Here is a 22,622-nt window from a genome sequence, read left to right as displayed (position 1 = left end):
ATTGATCACACAAAGCAGCTCCAGTGCAGTCCAATTTCACCAGTTATGTACTTGCTTCTCAAGATGATGCATGGGCTGCCTGCCAAATCCCTAGCCATTGCTCTTCATATATGGGAGCCTTTGGCTTGTTCCCCCAGATAATGGCAAGACAACCAAATATTACCTTGAGAGCAAAGATTTTTACTAATTTTAGCAGGTATCTGTTTTACTGTTATTGTCCTCCATTTCAGAAAGAAGCTACTCATATCTCTATATTCCCCCGAGCTAATTAATTTGTAAATGTCAAAAGAAATCTTGCCCTGCTGATTAAAATCTCCTTTACACTGACAGAACAATTTAGTATCAAGGGAACTGAATGCACCCAAGAGTGCAAATGTCTTTGGTCCCCAAATGAACTGTAGTTTTATTAATTGTGATCATGTGGTTAAACCTGAGGGTGACACTCTGTGTTAACTTGTCCATCCTGCCCCCCATGTGGGATTAGATTTAAAACTAGGGCATATATCTAGCATGTAAAGCACTCAATGAGATTGACGATGAACCCTTGTTCTAGCTTAAGTCAGGTCAGGAGCTTGCCAGTTGAATCCAACTAATTCATCAATTTTCTCCGTAGATGTGCCATTGAGTATAACAGTAAACTCAATCCATTGCTTCCTTTTAATAGCTACAAGGTAGAAAATCGAACCTTGGAGACTTTTTTTAAATATAAAAATAACATTATAATACTATATTTAGTATTGTGTTTCCATTTGAAAAATTTCTGGATGGTTGCTCAAATAATAAATCCTTCCCCCAAAGAATGGATGATTTCCCCCTCGGAGGATAGCAACAGGTTTGCCACTGACTATACCAACTGAGAAAAAATGCTGGCCAGGTGGCTGACTGGTACAGCATATTCTTGCACCAACACTTCAGGCTGAGTGGGCATGAGTCCACGATAATTGGGAAGCAATCTCAGCTCGCGTTGCTGTGGCAGCTGAAGGCCAAAGGCTTCTCCACAGGGAGACGGGAATATTTGCAGGACTAGTATCCTTCACAGTTCCCTTTGCCTGGTTTCAGAGATATACTGGCAGAGTCCTGGCATCAGATCATCCGTGTGCCCTCTGTGCTGGAAATAGTATATGGTGTGGGAAAAATTGTAATGAAAGAGCTTACCTAATTAAATGCACTACTTTCTGAGTCAGTTAGGCTTAGTTGGGGGAGCTCCAGTCTGTCAGAAGGCTCTGGATTCATGAATCACTCTGTGGTTAAATACATAACTTAGGCTTACACTCAATGCAGCATTGATAAAATGTTGTATTGTCAAGAATTACCATCATTTGGATGAGATGTTCAACCAAGGTTTGATCTGCATATTCTAATGGTTTAAAAGGTGGATATTAAAGAACCCTGGGCGCTATTTAAAGAACATTGGGGGATTCTTTGTCTCCTGGCCAATATACTTCCCTCAAACAACACCAAATAGAGGTTTATTAATCATTGATCTGATTGCTGTTTGTGAGATATAGCTTTGTGAAAAATGACTGCTTAGCCTGCATAGCAACAATCATTACATTTCAAATTGATGGTCCTTATGTGAAGTACTTGGAGATATTTCAGAGAGAGATGATAACTCATTATATAAATATAAGCTTCTTCAATTTTTCCCTGGCATTGTTATACTTAAATGCACTTCTAAATGTAGCTTGATATTTTACTTGATTGCTTCCAGTGTGCAGTGAGGAGGCGGGCATATGAAACTTAGAGCTTTTTATTTATTCCTTGCCACTTAACTCAATAGTCACATGGACAAATGCGAGTTTCTTAAGGAAAGCCAGCATGGATTTCTTAACGGAAAATCATGTTTAACTAACTTGCTGGAGTTTTTTGAGGAGGTAACAGAGAAGTTGATGAGGACAATGCTGTTGATGTGGCGTATATGGACTTTCAATAGGCATTTGATGCAATGCCACACAACAGACTTGTGAGCAAACTTGTAGCTCATGGAATAAAAGGGACGGTAGCAACATGGATATGGAATTGGCTGAGTGACAGGAAACAAAGAGTGGTGGTTAATGTATATTTTTCAGGCTGGTGGAAGGTTTGTGTGGAGTTCCCCAGGGATCAGTGTGGGGACCCTTGCTTTTGCTGATGTATGTTAATGACTTGGACCTTGTTGTACAGGGCACAATTTCAAAGTTTGCAGATGATACAAAACTTGGAAGCATTGGGAACTGTGAGGGGGATAGTGTAGAACTTCAAAAGGACATGGACAAGTTGGTGGAATGGGCAAACAGGTGGCAGATGAAGTTCACTGCAGAGAAATGTGAAGTGATTCATTTTGATAGGAAGAACATGGAGAGAAAATATAGAATAAAGGGTACAATTCTAAAGGGGGTGCAGGAGCAGAGGGACATAGGTGTATATGTGCATAAGTCATTGAAGGTGGCAGGACAGGTTGAGAGACCCAGTATCCTGGGCTTTATTAATAGGGGCATAGAGTACAAGAACAAGGAAGTTATGTTGAACTTGTATAAGACACTAGTTCGGCCTCAGCTGGAGTATTGTGTCCAATGCCCAGCGCCGCACTTGAAGAAAGATGTGAGGACATTGGAGAGAGTACAGAAAAGATTCAGGAGAATGGATGAGGAACTTCACTTATGAAGATAAATTGTAGAAGTTAGGACTGTTTTCCTTGAGAAGAGAAGGCTGAGAGATGATTTGATAGAGGTATTCAAAATCATGAGAGGTCTGAACACAGTAGATAGAGAGAAACTGTTCCCACTTGTGAAAGGATCGAAAACGAGAGGGCACAGATTTAAAGTATTTGGTAAGTGAAGCAAAATTGACATGAGGAAAATCTTTTTCACGCAGTGAGAGGTTAAGGTCAGGAATGTGCTGCCTGATAACATGGTGAAGGCAGGTTTAATTGAAGCATTCAAAAGGGAATTAGACAATTATATGAAAAGGAAGAATGTGCAGGGTTATGGGGAGAAGGCAGGGGAATGGAACTGAGGGAATTGCTCTTTTGGAGAGCTAGCGTGGACACAATGGGCCGAATGGCCTCCTTCTGCACTGTAACGATTCTGTGATTCCGTGAAAGTGACCCCAGGTGTTTGAATTCCAGCCTCTCACTATGTCAAGAGGCACCCAGACTTCAGCAATTTAACTCAGACCAGTTTGAAACTGCCCACTATCTGCTGTTGCTGGTATGGCGAAAGCAAAGAGTCAAATAGCTGATTATACATTGTAGAGAACTTCCTGCATTCTCTGAGCAACTTTCTGCCCTTAATATTCATGACAGGGGTTAATGCAACTTTGACGATAACATGCTCCTTCCAATGCCACCAGGTGGAAAATCCTTGTGACTGATGTTAACATCAAACCATTCACATTTAGGCAGGAAGACGCCTGATTGGCTGACAGCTCTTAGTCCCAGCATTGCCACTGGGAGCGGAGCAAAGGTAAGTTTTTGGGGCATCGCTGGGAACAATCGACTGGGCCAGAGGAGGCAAGGGGTGTCGGTTGGGGTGAGGGGTGTGGTGTGTTGTGCGGTAGGAGTGGTTAGGGCTTCAGGGGAGGCCCGCCCGTGGAGCACAGAGAGCCCAATCAGGAGGGCCCCCCCCACAACAGCCCGCAGGAAGGCCGCCAACTTTTACCTAGCGGTGTTCTTTGGGCCTTTGCCATCTGCCCGCCGGGTAAAATACCCGCGGCGGCGGGAGGTGGCCCATAAGTGGCATTTAATTGGTCACTTTAGGGCTTTGATTGTCCTGGGGCAGGCGAGCCATTTCTCGCTGCTGCCCCGCAAAATATTGCAGCGGGGGCAGGAAGAGATTGGGAACGGGCCCCCCTCCCAACGGGCCCCCCTCCCACCCCCACCCGCTTCCCACTCAATTTTACGCCTCCCCCGCTACCAGCCCACTTATTGGGGGGGCTGTAAAATTTCGGCCTTATTGTTTAATTTGCAATCATTAATTGATTCAGGTGCTATTGCCATCAAGTTTCTGTCCCTTTCAAAGCTGTAACACAGCCCTAACTGTGTGACAGTACCTGTGATGCATTCTCTCTCCTTGATCTCTCTGCATTAGGAACACGGAATATAGGAGCAAGAATAGGCATTTCAGCAACATCGAACCTGCCCCATCATTCAATTAGATCATGGCTGATCATTTATCTCATTGCCACTTTCCCACACTATCCTCACATCCCTGTACTTTCTTGGTTCCAGTCTTACCTATCTAATTATAGACCATCTCAACCACTGGTATTAATTCCCACCCTCTACTGCTATCTCCAGAGTTCTTGAAAGAAACATTCTTGGTCCCCTCCACTTCCTCATCTGCATGTTGCCCCTTTAGTGAGATAATCCACAGACATGGGGCCAAGTTCCACTTAAAATTTAAAATGTTTGCATTTCCAGCAGGTAACAGAATAGGGTTTAAATGGCTTTACGACACCCAATACTATCTCTTCCCAGTCTCTTTCTGCCCTTCAATTGCTCTGTAAGACAGCTTGTCCAGTCCTGGATGAACCTTAATTTCTTCCAGCTAAGCATTGTGAGGACCAAAGCTATCATTTTTGGTGTTGCCAGCACCTTTATAGTGTTGCCACAAATTCCATACTCTCACTACTAACTTCATCCCTCATCGGCCGCTGTCTCAGGCTCCAGAAGACTGCTCACTCATTGCCTTTGTCCTCATTGACCCACATTGGCTCCTGGTCCCCCATAGCCTCCAATCTCAAATTCTCATGTTTAACTGTCTCTTTGGCCTTGCTGCCTCCCTTTCTTTGGAAGCTTTCTTGCCATGTACTCTCCATGCTTCTGGCTCCAGCTCTTGTGGATCTACCCTTCCTCCACCTCAATGTTGGCAACCATACCTTCAACCACCTGGGTTCCACATTCTGGAATTCCCTCCCGAAAACTTGGACTGCATTTCGTGAGCCCGGCGTGGGTCCCGGCGGTGCACCTGGAAGTGAGTGCCATCTCCGCTCATCAAGTATGCGGGCAGCCCACTGTGATCATGCGGCAAGCGGCCAATTATATTAATGGAGGCGTGGGGCCTGGCCTGGGTGGGGGAGGGATGCGAGATGCCAAATACGGCTTCCATTGACTCCAAAGCGGGTGCTGGCTCCATATTTAAAGGCCGGCCAGCCCTGCATTCACTCCTACCTAGTGTAAAAGAGTGCCTTCCTGAGTGCCCTCTGCTACCCCAGGACCCCTTCTGCTGCCTGATAGGCAAGGAGCTGAACCCGAGCCTGCAGCAACCATGGCTGAAGGAAGACACTGGGTGGCCCCACGATTTAGCAATGCCTCCCTCAAGATTCCCATCCATGCTGCAAGGGAAAGGCAGGAGATTCTCTTCACCAGTGATGGCAAGATGAGGTCCTCCCACTTGACCAAGCAAGCCTGGATGGAGATCACAAAGGAGGTCAGTAGCAATGGGGTCACCCTCAGGCCATGGGTACAGTGCCACAAGAGAGTTAATGACATCCTTCATTCTGCCAAGGTGACTGCTCCATACCTCTCCTTTTTAGGGATTGCATGTGGCTACTCAGGAGGAAACGGGACATGGGAGGAAGGCACCACAAAAGGGTTTAAGCATCACCTCATCCTGACAGATGCATGGCGGCTTCTCAACCACAGGCCACCTTCTTTCACAGCTCACCTCCATGAACTCCCCTGAAAGCTGACAGGAGGATGAGCTATATAGTAGACCACAGTAGGGGACGTGGAGCTGCCACTAACAGAACTGTCACGTAAACTCTCTGCGAAGTATGACCATCTCCCTCTTTCCACTTGCAGGACAAGAGGGCCCAAAGCAGCAGGGAGATGGTAGTGTAGCGGTAATGTCACTAGACTAGTAATCCTGGGGTGCAGGCTAATGCCCTTGGAACATGGGTTCAAATCCCAGCACAGTAGCTGGTGGAATTTAAATTCAATTAATTAATTTTTAAAAATCAATGAATTAGTTCCAGTAATAGTACCAAGAAATTATCAACGATTGTCATAAAAACCCATCTTGTTCACTAATGTCCTTTAGGGAAAGAAATCTGCCATCCTTACCTGGTCTGGCCTACATATAACTCCAGACCCACAGCAATGTGGTTGACTCTTGACTGCCCTTTAAAATGGTCCAGCAAGGCACTCAGTACAAGGGAAATTAGGGATGGGGCAACACATGCTGGCATGAAGGAATTAAAAAAAGATAGACATCCCGGACTGGTGGAGGCATCCCAGATATCGGGTGTCTCTCCACAGCTGTAAGGGAGGCACTTGAACAAAGCAGGTCGAAGGCAACTGCTCAATAGCGAATGGTGAGACTGGAGTCTCTGCACAAGAGAATGAGGATTGTCTTCCATTGACACATAGTTCACTTCTGGAGACCCACATCACGCATGGTTGGCATGATCTGCACAGCCTAACTCACACATGTTTGTGGTCTCTCATGCAGGTTGGTGTCTGCAGGAGACTTTAGTAGAAGGACGACATAATTTCATCTCTTAGGGGGATCCGGAGACAGCGGATGCAGCAGCTCATGACTCTCCTACATTTTCCACCAGTGCAGACACTTTCACCTCGGTGGGTTTCCGCCCAGCAGTAGAATCGGGGTCACAAGCTGGTGAGAGCACTGCACACACACCTGAGCAGCTGGCTGAGGCAGAGACAGCCGAGGCTGCTGACAGTTGGAAGACTGTAGATGGCCAGGCCCACGCTGAGCCCCAGGCTGATGGTGAGCCTCTGGTGTCAACAGCACAGGTCATGCTGGAGTTGCAGAGAGAAAAGGCAACATCTGGTGGAGATACCAGAGGCGATGTGCAACCATGAGCGGATGATGGAGGAGTCCGTCCATGCCATGAGTGCGGCCATGTCTCAGGTATGTGAGCACATGGCTTCCTCCATTGAGACGTTGGCAACCCTCATGGACAGCCAGATCCCACAGATGCGCACAGACCTGCACACCATTGGCTTGACTATGAGCTCGATGCAGCAGTGGTAAGGCAAGTGAAGGTCAAGGCACCAGGAATCCTCTCCAACTCCCCGTCCTTCTCTGGTCAACAGGGAGGTTCAAGTGAGCCTTGAAAGGGAGGAGGAGAGGCTCAGCTCCCCATCTGGGGGCTCCCCTCATGGCGCTCTGAGTATGGACAGCGGCTCCTCAGCCCCTCCGCCAGTGAGCCTGGCTCCAGTAACCACGATGCCTGAGGAGAGTCCTGCACCAGTGCAGGGAACCCTCAGGCAGCTGGGGCCCTGCAGGCCTCAGGCAGCCAGAGGACAGCCGCAGAAGTCATCACAGGCCAAGGGGAAGCCTGATCAGCAGGCTGCCGCCAGCCCAGTTGCTAGCGTAGGGATTAAACTTCATAGAAGCACGTAAACATATCAAGAATACCACCCAGAGACACTTCACAGGCGTTTAACATTTGATTTTTGCTTTTGAAATTAACTTTGCTTGTGGAAAATGATTATTCTATCATGGCTTAATTGTGAGCTGATGACTTCATCCGTCCCCCATAGTGGCTGCCAATGTAGGTACAGCCCTCATTTGATTAGCATCTCCCATGTGCCAAAGCGCATGGTTCAGCTGGGCACTAGGCACGTCAGACAAGTAGAAAGGAGGTGACAGACTGAATGCATTGAGATGAGTCTTTATTGATTTTACTCTGAGAGGCCTTCATGGTAGCTGGATGCCGATCAGTATGAGATTGACCATCGCTCAATGTGCCTGTACTCTGGAGCAATGGTTTCAACATCCAATGCTGCCTGCTCATCACCCCTGGTCAGTGGAGGAGTGGCCTTCAATCATGTCCTCATCATGCAAGGCCTCCTCGCCTCTGCAGTGCTAGATTGTGCAGAACACAGCAGACCATCAGGTTACATGAGACCCTCACTGGGGCATATTTCAGGCCTCCACTGGAACGATCCAGGCACTGGAATCTAATCTTCAGCAGCCCATTGCCCTACTTGATGGTCGCTCGGGTGAAGCCATAGCAAGTGTTGTATCTCTCCTCTGCCATAGTGCGAGGGTTCCTCACGAGTGTCAGTAGCCATGTCTCCAATGGGTAGCCCCTGTCTCTGAGAATTCATCCTTGAAAACGAGTGGGGGGGGCCTGAAGATCTGTGGCTCCGAGGACTATTGAAGTATGTCGGCATTGTGGCTGCTTCCAGGGAAGCAGGTACACACCCACAGGAAACGCTTTTGATGGTTGCAGACCAATTGAACGTTGATGGAATGGGAGCCCCTCCTGTTGATGAAGGAAGCTGGCTGGTCCATTGGAACCTTGATAGCCACATGCGTGCAGTCTATCATGCCTTGCGCCTGGGGAATCCAGCAATAGCCCCAGGGTCAGTCAGGTAGCGCACATAGTCGCCGGCCCTCTTGAACAGGGCATTGGTCACCCCCTTGATGCAATGGTGGACTGCTGCCTGGGAGATACCACACATGTCCCTGGTGGATCCTTGGAATCATCCAAACGAGTAAAAGTTAAGTGCCACGGTGATTTTCAAGGCCACAGGCATAGATAAGCACCAAATCCCATAGGTCGTAACTCATCTTGCAGCAGGGTGCATAAGTCGGTGACAGCCTCCCTGGAGAGCCATAGTCTTCACTGACAATGCCACTTGGACATTTGGAGGTAGCTGACTCGAGTTTAATACACTCTCTGGTGTAGTTGGTCCCTTTTTGATAGGCCAGCTGCTGTTGCTTTCATCATGGAGTTTAATGGGCAGGTGCAGCTGCATTCTGGCCCTCCCTTCGTCGGAGGCACTGCATCATGCCATGGGGGTCCAAAAAGACAGGGTGTATGAGACCCATTCCAGGTGATCAGTAGGCCTCCGGAGTGCTGCCCTTTCAGAGATAACCCTGCTTTGGCAGGTTTCCCTATGCTATTTCTCCCAGAAGACTCCCTGATGGCCTTCAGTGCTCACCCTTGCTGATAGCTGACCCTCTCATCCAGCAGAATGGGCACCCGACACTCTCACCCAACACTCTCACCCAACAGTTAGGCCATCGACTACAGCCACCCAAAACGAAACCCCACACCTCACATACCACCCAAAACTCAGTCCATCCGGTATTCCCACAAAGACCCCACTCACTAGGTACTCCCACCTGAGATCCTGTTCACCGGTACTGCCACCCAAGACCAAGACCACTCATGCAGTGCACACCACTGTAGGCTGACAATGGCCTCCATTACCACCTCTTCCCCTATGTAGTCCTGGTCATGGCTGCCTACCCATCATGGCACTGAGGATTCATCTCAGTGCCACCAGCTTTCAACAGCCGGGGATCCGAAGGCAAACGAGGGCTGCCCTTCGTCTATTTAATTCCAAGACCCCCATTGAATTGCTTACAATTACATGCTGATGTATTAAAATTAACTGTTTTATAACTTAAATTACCTCCTTGGTGCTTTCCCACCACTGACTAAATCGATGTCATGACATCAGATATCCAGGTGCACTCATCTGACGCTATACTCGGTCCTCTCAAGCCTCCATTCACACTCCAAATGGCCACACTAAGTTCAGCTCCTTATCTCTTCCTCACCTTTCTTCGATTAACACCCTCCTTAAAGTCCCTTTCTTTGACCAAGCTTTGATTCACTCCTCTTATTCCCTCCATTTTCGACTTGATACCTGTATTCATTACACCCCTGTGAAGCGCCTTGGGAAGTTTTTCCACGATAAAGGTATATGTAAGTGCAAGTTTGTTATTGTTATACAGTTTATACGTTATATAAATGACATTACACTTTCTAGATCTGTAGGCAATTGGACATCAGTTGTTTAAATCCCATGTGGCCTTGCACAGAATGTCTCCAGGTGCATTTAGATACAGTGCAGCTGAAAGAAAATACAGCTTGCCTTCTCCAGCATGAAATGTTGTCCTAACATCAAATAAAAAACCTCTGATATCAACCTCTTCATAATCCTGAAATGGTTAGATATTTTGGAGCTAATCTCCTGAAAGCAGCTTTGATTATTCAAGTGGAATGACATTTGCAAACAATGATACTTCTCTTACTGGACCTGAGGAGTAATGTGACAGTTTAGAATATTAAGCCTTATTTGTTCAACATTATCGAGCACATTATTGCAGCTCTGGCATGTGGAACAAACCGGATATGAAGGAAGAGATAATTCATCTGCAACAAGATATAGATAGGCTAGCAGAATAGGCAGACAGGTGGCAGATGGAATTAAATACTGACAAGTGTGAGGTGATGTATTTTGGCAGAAGGAATAGGGGATGGCAATATATACTTAAAGGCACAGTTCGAAAGAGTACGCAGGAACAGAGGGACCTTGGGTTGCATGTGCATCAATCTTTGAAGGTGGCAGGACATATTGAGAGAGTAGTTAGTAAAGTATATGGAATCTTGGGCTTCATAAATAGTGACCTGGAACTCGCTGCCCATGAGGATGGTGGAAGCGGAGACAATCAATGACTTCAAAAGGAAATTGGATGGTCACTTGAAGGAAATAAACTTGCCGAGCTATGGGGATCAGATAGGGGAGTGGGACCAACTGGATTGCTGCATGGAGAGCTGGCATGCTGAGCCGAATGACCTCCCTCTGTGCCGTTAATAATTCCATGATTGTTTCTTTTCCTTGTTAAAAAAAAGGTCCTGAATGATTTTTTAAAATTATTTCATAGGATGTGAACATCACTGGCAAGGCCAGCATTTGTTGCCTATCCCCAATTGCCCTTGACAACTGAGTGGCTTGCTAGGCCATTTCAGATGGTAGTCTGGAGTCACATGTAGGACAGCAGATTTCCTTCCCTAGAGGACATTAGTGAACCAGATGGGTTATTACAGCAATTGATGATGGTTTCATAGCACCATTACTGAGGCTAGTTTTCAATTCCAAGTTTTTATTAATTTGTTAAGTTTGAATTCTACTAGCCATGGTGAGATTTGAACCCACGTCCCCCAGGGCATTAGCATGGGCCTCTGGATTACTAGTGTAGTGACATCACCGCTACGCCACCATTTCCCCTGTAGCAGCCTCATGATCATTTGGTATAGTTGTTTCAGCGATCAACAGATCCATTAGGAATTACTAGGTTTCTGGTATTGGTACCAGAGGACTGGAGGACAGCGAATGTGGTACCATTATTCAAGAAAGGTAGCAGGGCAATTATAGGCCAGTGAGTCTAACGTCAGTGATAGGAAACTACAGGAAAAAATTCTGAGAGACAGGATTAACCGCCACTTGGAGAGACAGGGATTAATCAGGGATACTCAGCATGGCTTTGTCAGGGGGAGATTGTGTTTAACAAACGTCATTAAATTTTTCGAGGAGGTAACCAGATGTGTAGATGAGGGTAAAGCAGTTGATGTAGTCTACATGGACTTCAGTAAGGCTTTTGATAAGGTCCCGCATGGGAGATTGGTTAAGAAGGTAAGAGCCCATGGGATCCAGGGTAATTTGGCAAATTGGATCCAAAATCAGCTTAGTGGAAGGAGGCAGATGGTCGAGGGTTGATTTTGCGAATGAGGCCTGTGACCAGTGGTGTTCCGCAGGGATCAGTGGTGGGACACTTACTGTTTGTAGTGTACATTAATGATTTAGACATGAATATAGGAGGTATGATCAGTAAGTTTGCAGATGACACGAAAATTGGTGGTGTCATAAATAGGAAAGCCTTAGATTACAGGACAATATAGTTGGGCTGGTAAGATGCAATGGCACATTGAATTTAATCCTGAGATTGATGCACTTTGGGAGGACTAACAAGGCAAGGGAATATACAATGGATGGTAGGATGTTAGGACCGTAGGGAGTACAGAGGGTCAGAGGGACCTTGGTGTACTTGTCCATAGACCACTGAAGACAGCAGCACAGGTAGATAAGGTGGTTAGGAAGGCATATGGGATACTTGCCTTTATTAGCCGAGGCATAGAATATAAGAGCAGGGAGGTTATGATGGAGCTGTATAAAATGCTAGTTAGACCACAGCTGGAGTACTGTGTACAGTTCTGGTCATCACATTATAGGAAGGATGTCATTGCACTGGAGAGGGTGCAGAGGAGATTCACCAGGATGTCAACTGGGCTGGAGCTTTTCAGCTATAGAGACTGGATAGGCTGGGGTTGTTTTCCTTGGAGCAGAGAAGGCTGAGGGGGGGACCTGATTGAGGTATACAAAATTATGAGGGGCTTTGATAGGTTAGATAGGAAGAAACTTTTTCCCTTAGCAGAGGTGTCAATAACCAGGGGGCATAGATTTAAGGTAAGGGGCAGGAGGTTTATTTGGCGTTTGAGGAAAAATCTTTTCACCCAGAGGGTTGTTGGAATCTGGAACACGCTGCCTGAAGGGGTGGTAGAGGCAGGAACCATCACAACATTTAAGAAGTATTTAGATGAACACTTGAAAGGCCATAGCATACAAGGCTATGGGCCATGTGTGGGAAAATGGGATTAGATTGGATGGGTGCTTGGTGGTCGGCGCAGACGTGTTGGGCCGAAGGGCCTGTTTCTGTGCTGTATAACTCTATGACTCTTAAATGGATCTGCTTACAGAAGAAGTTGAAATGGGGATTTAACAGCAAGTTTGATATCAGATATGGGATACAAGGATGAACTGGAAAAGATAAGTGGTAAATGATTATGGTTATGATTTAACTGGGATCAGCTTTATCACATTTCTTTCTGTATTTGTACTTTGTTACCAAGCTGCTGTGTCAGACGAAGAGTTGTAAACCATTCTCTGTTCTAATTGCTTCTTTGTTTAAACATGAGTCTCTGCATAGTTCCTGGAAGACATGCGGCTTTGACACAAAGCCTGGTGTGAGAAATGGAAGCACGTTGCTTTAGCTTTAGCTTTAGCTTCCGGCTAACTGTGTTGGAGTTCACCTGAGAGTTAACAATGGGAACTCAAAATGGAACATGTACTATTTCCCAGCACTAACACCCCTTACTTTTATGAGTGCAGAACATTCAAAATATGTGCAGAAACCCTTATCACATTTAAAGAATACTTGGATATGTACTTAAGGTGCCATAACTGACAGGGCTATGGACCAAGAGCTGGAAAGTGGGATTAGACTGGATCGCTCTTTTTCAGCCAGCACAGCCATGATGGGCTGAATGGCCTCTTTCTGCTACTTAAATCTTTCCATGCTTCTATATTTTAAGTAAATAAATGTTATTTTTGAAAAGTAGCCATAATGAAGAGCATTTGAATCTTCTGACGATAGGCTGATATATGTTTAATATCTGCATCACTGTGTTCTGCCTTTTTGAGTGATGGCTTACAAAAAAACTCATAAATGTGATGCAGTCGCTTTCAATATCTGTCTCCTAGTGTCTGAAACATGCATTTAGCAATTAACTACATAGCTTTGTAGGGTGTTTGAAAGGTTTTCCATCAAGCCCCATTTCACCTTGCCTTGTCGATCTCTTTGTAACTGTCACTCAGACAGAATGGCCATGATTATGAATATGAAGACCCTGGATGAACCAACATCACCCACTGAGACTGCCTGGATGATGAGAGCAAGCATGCTCATCATATTAAAGCTTTGAAAATATCCCAGATCTCAGCAAATGAAATTTACTTAGCAACACCTATAGCAACCCAAATCATATGCAAAATGAATCAGGGGCATCTAGTAATTTTCTCATAGTGCTGAGAGAAACATAATCCAGTAGTTAATGCCTTACCTAAAATCTTTCCAGGCTAAAACATTTTATTCAGGCTGAGGGTTAAATAAGATGCTGAATAATCTCTTTGTGTAATCTGTAGTATGTTATTCTTCTTCTAGGCCCAGCTGAGTAGACGTACTTGGGAAGTCAGTTCAGTGCTTGGAAAACTGGATCCAGGTCAGTGCCAAATAAATGTTAAGATGTGGAGTTTGTGAGAGAGCATTCCCATCAATTTTCCATCAGTATGAATCTCTCCCCTGAGTTCATGAGAGATGAACATGCCAATGCAATGTGAAGCAGAAGAACACTTTAAATGCACTGTCATTGATTGTGATATTCCCGTTTCTTTTTAAAGTATATGAGCGTACATTTTTAAATCAATGAAATTTGCACAGCAAACGCATACCAAAATAGCATAATTCATTCTTGTATTATCCCTTTATAGTATATATTTTATCCATAAAGCATTTGTAAAGGCAGATTTTATGTTTTGATTTTGAGTTTTAAGTGTGAATGAAGTAGTTTAAGTAACCTGTGCTAAACCTTATATTTCTCTCCTAAACTTTGCCCAGTTGCATAGGAAATGGTACATTGTATAGCTCTTTATTCACTGCTTATAAGCAGAAAAACATTGCAGCTTCTAATTTTGCCTTGCTGGGCAGAATTCCCGAATTGGCTAATTATTCAGTATCATTCCTGTCATAGACATGTCTGGTCATGTACCTCTTCTACTGTCTTGACCCATTACCCACAACTATGATTTTATTGTAAATGTAAAGCGTTGACCAATAAGGACACATTTTGTAATGTGTCAATTTGTTTGTATTCTTATGCCCCAACATTTAAAATTATTTCCCCCTCTCTTTTAGATCCCTTGAGCCATTCCTTGGCCAACTATGCACCAATCAATTGCCAAAATAATGTTAGGCCTTATTAAGTATCAAATAAATAATTTAATTCCAACAGCATATTATGTCTGATTATTTGTCACTTGTGGTCTTGTTAAAAAAGCATAAAAGTAAGTAACTTGAAGCAACTATGTATGGAATAAGGAACTCAAAGTCAAATAAAACATTAATCTGTTGAAATTTGAGGCCTAATCTCATGGCTGGTGGCAACAGATAATAAATAGGAAGCTTGCTGTAAATGAGAACCTGAACAATGCGACAGTGTAGGGAGAGTAGTGTGTGGCATGAGATTTTGTGAAGCACCCAGAAGTGTGTTCTTTGGTTTGATAGGTTATTTGGTTTGCAGGGTAAATTCATTGATCCTGTACTCCTGGTGGTGAGCTGCACTCAAAGGGAGCATAGAAAAATGATTTGTAGCGTGATCCTGCACTCTAAGTGTGGCTTACCACTGGAATCACAGAAACAATGAATTTACCTTATTGAACCTAACAGATAATTATGATTATGATTATTTTAAGGTATGTAGCATGATAGCATTCTGTTAGATGCCTATGAGTATTCAGTACTAATTGGCTGTATATTAGTAATCTCACTTATGGAGGGCACAGAATAGTTGATGTGGGAAGTGGATAAGTATTACCATTGGGTTGAGTAGATCCCAACCCCACACTTTGTCAGGAGCGGAAACCCGACATGGTTGCCCCCTCAGCGAGGCAGCTGTGGCCTTTTTTAAAATTGAATGCTTCTACCTTCTCTTCAGAGGGCGTTTCCATTGTGAGGTGCCCTCTCTCCCTGCAGGCAACGGCAGCTCCTAATTCAGCCAGTGGGGCTGCCGATGAGTCATCGCTGGTATTGTATGATTGCCTTAAGAGTGATGTCCCTTTCAGATCTCAGTATGCTAATGAGCTAAGTACCACGATGTAGCAATGTGACTCCAAGCCAGGCTGACTCTGCAACTGTAACATCCAGACGAAGGTTCTGTAAATAGTTTGCTCTATACTTTATATAATAGTTTAGCTGTCAATACATCTGTTAGAGATCTTCAGCATAACTGTACTCCACACATCTCATTTATGCGGCATCAGACAACCTAAAGAAGTCATCACAGCTGGAGTGCCTCCTATTGGAAGCCCACCCGCTATCCTTAATTGGATGGTGAGAACAACCTCTGGCTACGAATTGGCCAATCTAGGCATAATTGATATCTGCTTACTGCTCTGGATACATAGTGGGGTGAGGACCTACGTTTGACCCCGCTATTGAGGTCCTGACCCAAAATGGAAAATCCTGCCCTTGGTCTTTCACCTAACCTTCTTGATCTGAAAAACAGTATTGGCAATATGGAATCAGAAAACTGACAATCGGCCATACTGATACACGACAAGAACCAACTGTTCTTAATTTTTAATACAGGCTGCAGATAACCAATACTGCATTCAATAAAAACAGAAAATGGGGGGCAATTCATAGGCAGCCTGTCAACATCTGAAAAGAGAAAAGACATTTAAATCTGTTGGTTTGAAACCTTTCGGCAGAAAAGACAAAAGGTTTTGATCCAGAACATGAACCAATCTCTCCTCTTTACAAATGCTGACAGACCTGCTAATACAAAAGCAAAATACTGTGGACGCTTTAAATCGGAAACAAAAACAGAAAATGCTGGGAATATTCAGTATGCCAGGCAGTATCTGTGGAGAGAGAAGCAGAGTTAACGTTTCAGGTCAATGACCTTTCATTAGAACTGGCAAAGGTTAGAAACGTAATCGGTTTTCAGCAAGTGAAAGGGGGGAAGGGGTAGAAGAACAAAAGGGAAGGTTTATGATGGGGCGGAGGTCAGGAGACATTAAATGACAAAAGGTTTCATGGTACAAAGTCAAGTAAAGAAACAAAAGATGTGGCTGGATGAGGTATGGATGGCAATATAGCAGCTGTCCAAAAATAAAGTAAAGGGATTGTTACGACCAGGTGAGAAAGGTATCCAGGGGTCTCTTTTAGCCTTCATCTCGTCTTATTGTTACAGGATTTAATTTTTAAACGCTCTGTGTTTTGAACTCCCCTCTTGTTGAAACCTTGTTCACCGTTTTCGAATTATAAGGCAAAGAAATGAGCACAAACAGGCCTTCTTAGGTTTAAAGAAAAATGACATTTATTAAAACTTAAACTCTAATTCGGTTAATGCCTACAAATACACGTTATGCCCCACGTTAGCATGCATATGTGATATGCACATGCAAATAGAGACAGAAAAGAGCAGAAGAAAAAAAGTGGAAAGGTTTGGGGTAATCTCTGAAGAGGGTTTTTTTTTTACTGTGCTTCGAGCTAGCTGTAGTGCCCTTGATTGTAGGTAGTCTTGCTTTTCATTGGGGCCCAGTATTTTTCTTAAACCTTGTTCACCGTAGGAGACTTTTCTCTCTTGGGGTTCATTTTTCTTCAGTGGTTTCGGAAGCTGGTGAGAGCGAGATGATAGCAAACAGGAGAGAGGTCTTTTCAGTCCAGGAGCAAGCAGCTTTCTGAGTTTTAAAACTCTGTGGCAAGTTCAAATTCAAAAAATCCAACACCAGTTAGTCATGTAACTAAACTGGTCTGACCACGTCTGTATTCCGCCATCTTAGCAGTTAACCTGGAATGCAAGCCTCTCCACCTTCAATGTTTGGTAATCAAAAGTCTGTTGTGGATTAACTTGGAGCAGGGAGTGGCCTATTTGTCCTTTCCAAGCACTGTCTGTTACTATGCCAATGTCTTTCCAGTCAGGGGCTTGGCAACCCTTTGTAATAGGCCTTCTTTTCTTCCCAGCAACAATTTTAACATTTGAGGTTCATGTGGCAAAATATCTGTGCCCCATTCTTGGCAGGTGGGAGCCTACATGACAGAATTAAGAAAGAACAAGGTGGGGAGAGGGGAAAAAACAAACCAGCAAAAAAAAATTGAGAAAAGGAAAATAAATGGGGACAGGGGTTATGTTCTAAAATGACTGAACTCAATGGAAGGCTGTAAAGTGCCCAGTCATAGGAACATAGGAGAAAGGAAAAGGAGTAGGTGATTCGGCCCTTTGAATCTTCTCTGCCATTCAACTAGATCATGGTTGATCTTCTACCTCAACGCCATTTTCCCGCACTATCCCCATATCCCTTGATATCTATAATATATAGAAATCTATTGTTCTCTGTCTTGAACATACTCAATGACTGAGCCTCCACAGCCCTCTGAGGTCGAGAATTCTAAAGATTCACCACCCTCTGAGTGAAGAAATTCCCCCTCATCTCAGTCTTAAATGGCCTACTCCTTATTATGAGATGGTGTCCACTGGTTATAGACCACCCAGCCAGGGGAGACATCCTTCCTGCACCTACCCTGTCGAGCCCTGTAAGAACTTTGTATGCTTCATTCTTCTAAACTCTAGAGAATATAAGCCCAGTCTCCTCAATTTCTCCTCATAGGACAATCCTGCCATCCTAGGGATCAGTCTGGTGAACCTTTGTTGCATTCCCTCTATGGCAAGAATATCCTTCCTTCGGTAAGGAGACCACCAAAACTGTACACAATACTCCAAGTGCAGTCTCACCAAGGCTCTATACAATTGCAGCAAGACTTCTTTACTCCTGTACTCAAATCCTCTTGTAATGAAGACCAACATACCATTTACCTTCCTAATTGCTTGCTGCACCTACATGTTTTCAGTGACTTAAGAAGAAGGCCACCCAGGTCCCTTTGGACATCAACACTTCCCAATCTCTCACCATTTGAGTAATACTCTGTGTTTGTTTATCCTATCAAAGTGGATAACCACATTTTTCCACATTATATTCCATCTGTCATGTTCTTCCCCACTCACTTAGCCTTTCTAAATTCCCTTGAATCGTCTTTGCATCCTCATCACAACTCACATTCCCACCCAGTTTTGTGTCATTAGCAAAGTTGGAAATATTACATTTGGTTCCCACATCCAAATCATTGATATAGATTGTGAATAACTGGGGCCCAAGCACTGATCCTTGTGGTACCCCACTAGTCATAGCCTGCCAACCTGAGAATGACCCATTTATTCCTACTCTCTGTTTTCTGTCTGTTAAACAGTTCTCAATCCATGCCAGTATATTACCCTGAATCCCATGTGCTCTAATTTTGCTTACTAACCTCCTGTGTGGGACCTTCTCAACAGCTTTCTGAAAATCCAAACACACCACATGCTGCATATTCCAGAATCTATAGAATTTTGGAAGATGACCACCAATGTATCCATTATCTCTACAACCACCTCATTCAATACTCTGGGATGTAGATCATCAGGTCCTGGTGATTTATCAACTTTTAGTCCCATCAATTTCTCCAGTACTACTGTTTTACTAATACTAATTTCTTTCAGTTCCTTGTTCTCACTAGTCCCTTGGTTCTCTAGTATTCCTGGGAGTTTTTTTTGTATCTTCCTCCTTGAAGACAAACACAAAGGGTGGAATTTTATGGGCTGTGCTAAAGCGGATTTGGTGGCGAACGGGGTGATTTAATTAGGCAAGAATTGTCTTTCGGATTCCTGATGGTGGGATATTTTAGAGAAATTAAGTTGGCGGCGAGTTTGCGGCATTCCGGGGTTCCCCCAACACGATGGAGGATTGCAGCTTTGCATTAATTTAAATAACATGAATACTCATTACTCTACGCATAGTTACAATTCAGTCCTACCTTCCAGATTAAGTGAATGGCGGTGTGCCACCTGGTTCATGATTGTTTTACTGTGGCGTGCAGCGTCGGATTTGTGCAGTTAAGTCTCAGGTCTGTGCTATTTTCTCTTTAACTCATCTGCAAAATTAACGGCAGAATTGAAAAGGATGTTTCCCTGCAAGCTCGGCACCAGGGAATGGCGGCAAAGGCATGGGGGTTGCAACATGGAGGATGAGGGCAGGGTACTCGGGGAGGGAAGGGTGGAGTTGATTGGGTACATGGAGGAGCAGCAGAGGGTGGAGTGGAACATCCAGGGTGTGGAATAGTTGCTGTTGATACTGAAGCTGCATGTCTTTGGTTGCGGGGGTGGTGGGTGGATTGATGCATTACAGTGTGAAGATATTTGGCAAGGGACTAAAGGGAGGGATGAGTGTGGCGAATGTCGGCGAGCTGTGGGGCAAATTGAGGGTACTGGCTAGCAGAGGGAACAGTCACAGTCAATGGGGCCAAATGGATTCTGTAGGGGAGAAGGTCAAGATTAATGGGTGGGTATTCAACAACTTCATATGGAGGGGAACAGGACTCAGCATCAATGGTCAGTTCGATGTGAGGAAGTTCAGGGGTAAGGGTTGGCATGTCAATAGTAATGGGAGTAGGAATGTGGGGAAGAGCTGGTATGAATACATCGATGATTACGCTGTGCACAGTAATGGGGGGAGACCCAATGGTAATGGAGGTAAGGGTATTGGTAACATTGGGTGGGTCAAGGGTGATGGATTCAAGCTGGAAAGTTGCAGGAGGAGGTTGGAAGGTGGAGAGACTTGCCCTGAATTCCACGCACACCATTTTCTCCAACGATAATGGAAACTACATGGCCACTCAAGGAAAGCAAGGAGAGTGGGAGAAGGCAAACGACAGGGGGTGTGTCTTCTACATGGCTGCAATTTGAAGGCAGATATAAGGGAGCTGTTCATTGTCTCAATGTTTCCGCTCACTGGCAACAGAAGGCTGAATTTCCACACTCTGCTTATTTATTGCTCAGAAAAGCCACAGCGACATGGCTCTCATACACCCATTTTTTCTCGTACCACAGGAAGAAGAACAAAGAGAGAAACTAAGGAGGACTCTTCTCCCTCAATTTATGATGCCTGAGTGCCGGCAACAGGCAGAACAGGAAGGTGAGGATGCTCCGAATGATAACATCCAAGAACGTCCTTATTGAAGATGGGCACTGGCATGTCATCACATCCTCAGGACAAGGACAAGTTACCTACAAATGTCAGAGAGGCAATGACAGAGACGCCTAAGGATGTCATGTGACATAGTCACAGAAATTTGTAGGATCATGCTGCATGATCTGCAGCCGCTCGGCTTCGGTGGGAATCTCATGCCAGTTGCCCTTGAGGTGACTGCTGCACTCAGTTTTTTTGCTCGCAGCTCATTCCAGGGATCCACGGGTGGCATATGTGGCACCTCACAGTCTGCGACCCACAGGCACATCAAAGAAGTGACCAATGCCCCTTTTTGATATGCCAGTGATTTCATCTACTTACCTGTAGATGAAGTCAGCCAGGCAGCTAGGTCTGCGGCCTTTGGCACCATCGTTGGCTTCTCTCGAGTGCAAGGGGTGATCAACTATACTCATGTGGCCATTAGAGCTCCGTGGGACAAGCCTGCTGTATTTGACAATTGCAAAGGCTTCTACATTTTAAACATTCAACTGGTTTGCGACACATGAGAAGAATCATGCATGTTTGCGTACATTTTCCAGGGACCTGTCATAACCCATACATTTTGAGGAGTTTTTGAGGAACCAGCCAAAGTGGACGCCTAGATCCTGGGTGAAAAGGGTTACCCACTTTAGACATGGTTAATGACACTAGTGCTGCATCCCCAAAGCAAGGCTGAAGAGAGGTACAATGTCCCTCATACATCCAGCAGAATCATCATTGAACACATCATTGGCATGCTGAGTATGCAGTTCTGCTGCCTTAACCGGTCTGGAGGGGCTCTTCAGTACGCGCCACAGAGGATGTGACAAATAATCGTTGTTTGTTATGCCTTGCACAACCTTGCAATTAGACGCAGCAAAATTCTGCAGGTGACGGAACAGGAGGAACACCAGTTTTCCTCAGATGAGGATGACTATGAAGAGGGTGAGGAAGGAGACAACAATGACAATGATGCTGTCATCAATATGAGGGCCATGGAGAGACATGCAAGGGACAGCAGGGCGAACCTCATTTCTGCATGTTTCAGCCAACAATAAGCATCACCTGCAAGTTCCCCTCCAAGCCACACACCATCCTGACTTGGAACTATATCGCCGTTCCTTCACTGTCACTGGGTCTAAATCCTGGAACTCCCTTCCTAACAGCACTGTGGGTGTACCTACATCACTTGGACTGCAGAGGTTCAAGAAGGCAACTCACCACCACCTTTTCAAGGGCAATTAGGGATGGGCAATAAATGCTGACCTAGCCAGCGATGCCCACATCCCAGGAACAATAAAAAAATGTCATCAAGGAACGTAGGAGAAACATAACAACTCCCCACAGAAATTCACATACGCCTGAGGTCTTATTCATCACTGCAGTCTTAACAAAGCATTGCTGCACTTTCATATGATTGGCATTTGAAATCATCTTTGGGCAACGATGAATGACGACACACCACTGCAAGCAGTGTTAAGTTATGACTGCAGAAACTGAAAAATAAGGCATGACAGTAGTGGAAAACGTTAACAAATTATCAATAGGAAAACAGAAAGACTAAAGGCTCAAACTTAAAGAAGAAATGGAGACAAGACATTTTCGGAGATGCTTTGCAAGCATCAATGCGTTCCTGCCATAGGCCTGCAAAGAACATCTTTGTATCCATATGTAACCAAGTAAAACATTAGCGAGAGTGGATCAAACTTTTAATGAAATAAAGATGTATTGAAAATGTTTTAGTATTGTCATAATATGTATATCATACGTGCCACCTTCGTGATCAAAACTCTTTCAATTTTTCTACCACTACGTCTTGGTGCTACCCCGACATTAGCAGTTGAGGTGGAGGCAGTCTGCTCAGTGTGCTGTCCCGTTGCTGTGGATGACTGTGACGGGCATCCTCTGGAGGAACAGGGCCTTGACAGCTCCATCCTACTGAGGGTCTGCAACCATGGTGCTTGAGTATCCCCTGTGTGCTCACCTGCTGGAGGTAAGGGGGTCAATGTCGGGGGGGCAGGCCGAGCCGCCACTTACCCTCGGGGTGTCCTGAGAGGAAGGCCACGGGGCAGCTGGCACGTGCTCCTCCTCCATCTGTGTGCATGATGGTACCTGCCTGTCTCCCTGAGAGGAAGAAGCACCTGGAGGGAGGTCCAGGTTCCTTGTCCCCCTCTCGCTTAGACTCTGCTGCATGGAGCCCACAGCAATGGCAATAGAG

Source organism: Heterodontus francisci, chromosome 13, assembly GCF_036365525.1.
Source record: "Heterodontus francisci isolate sHetFra1 chromosome 13, sHetFra1.hap1, whole genome shotgun sequence".
Classification (NCBI taxonomy): Eukaryota; Metazoa; Chordata; class Chondrichthyes; order Heterodontiformes; family Heterodontidae; genus Heterodontus; species Heterodontus francisci.
This window is presented reverse-complemented; position numbering follows the sequence as displayed.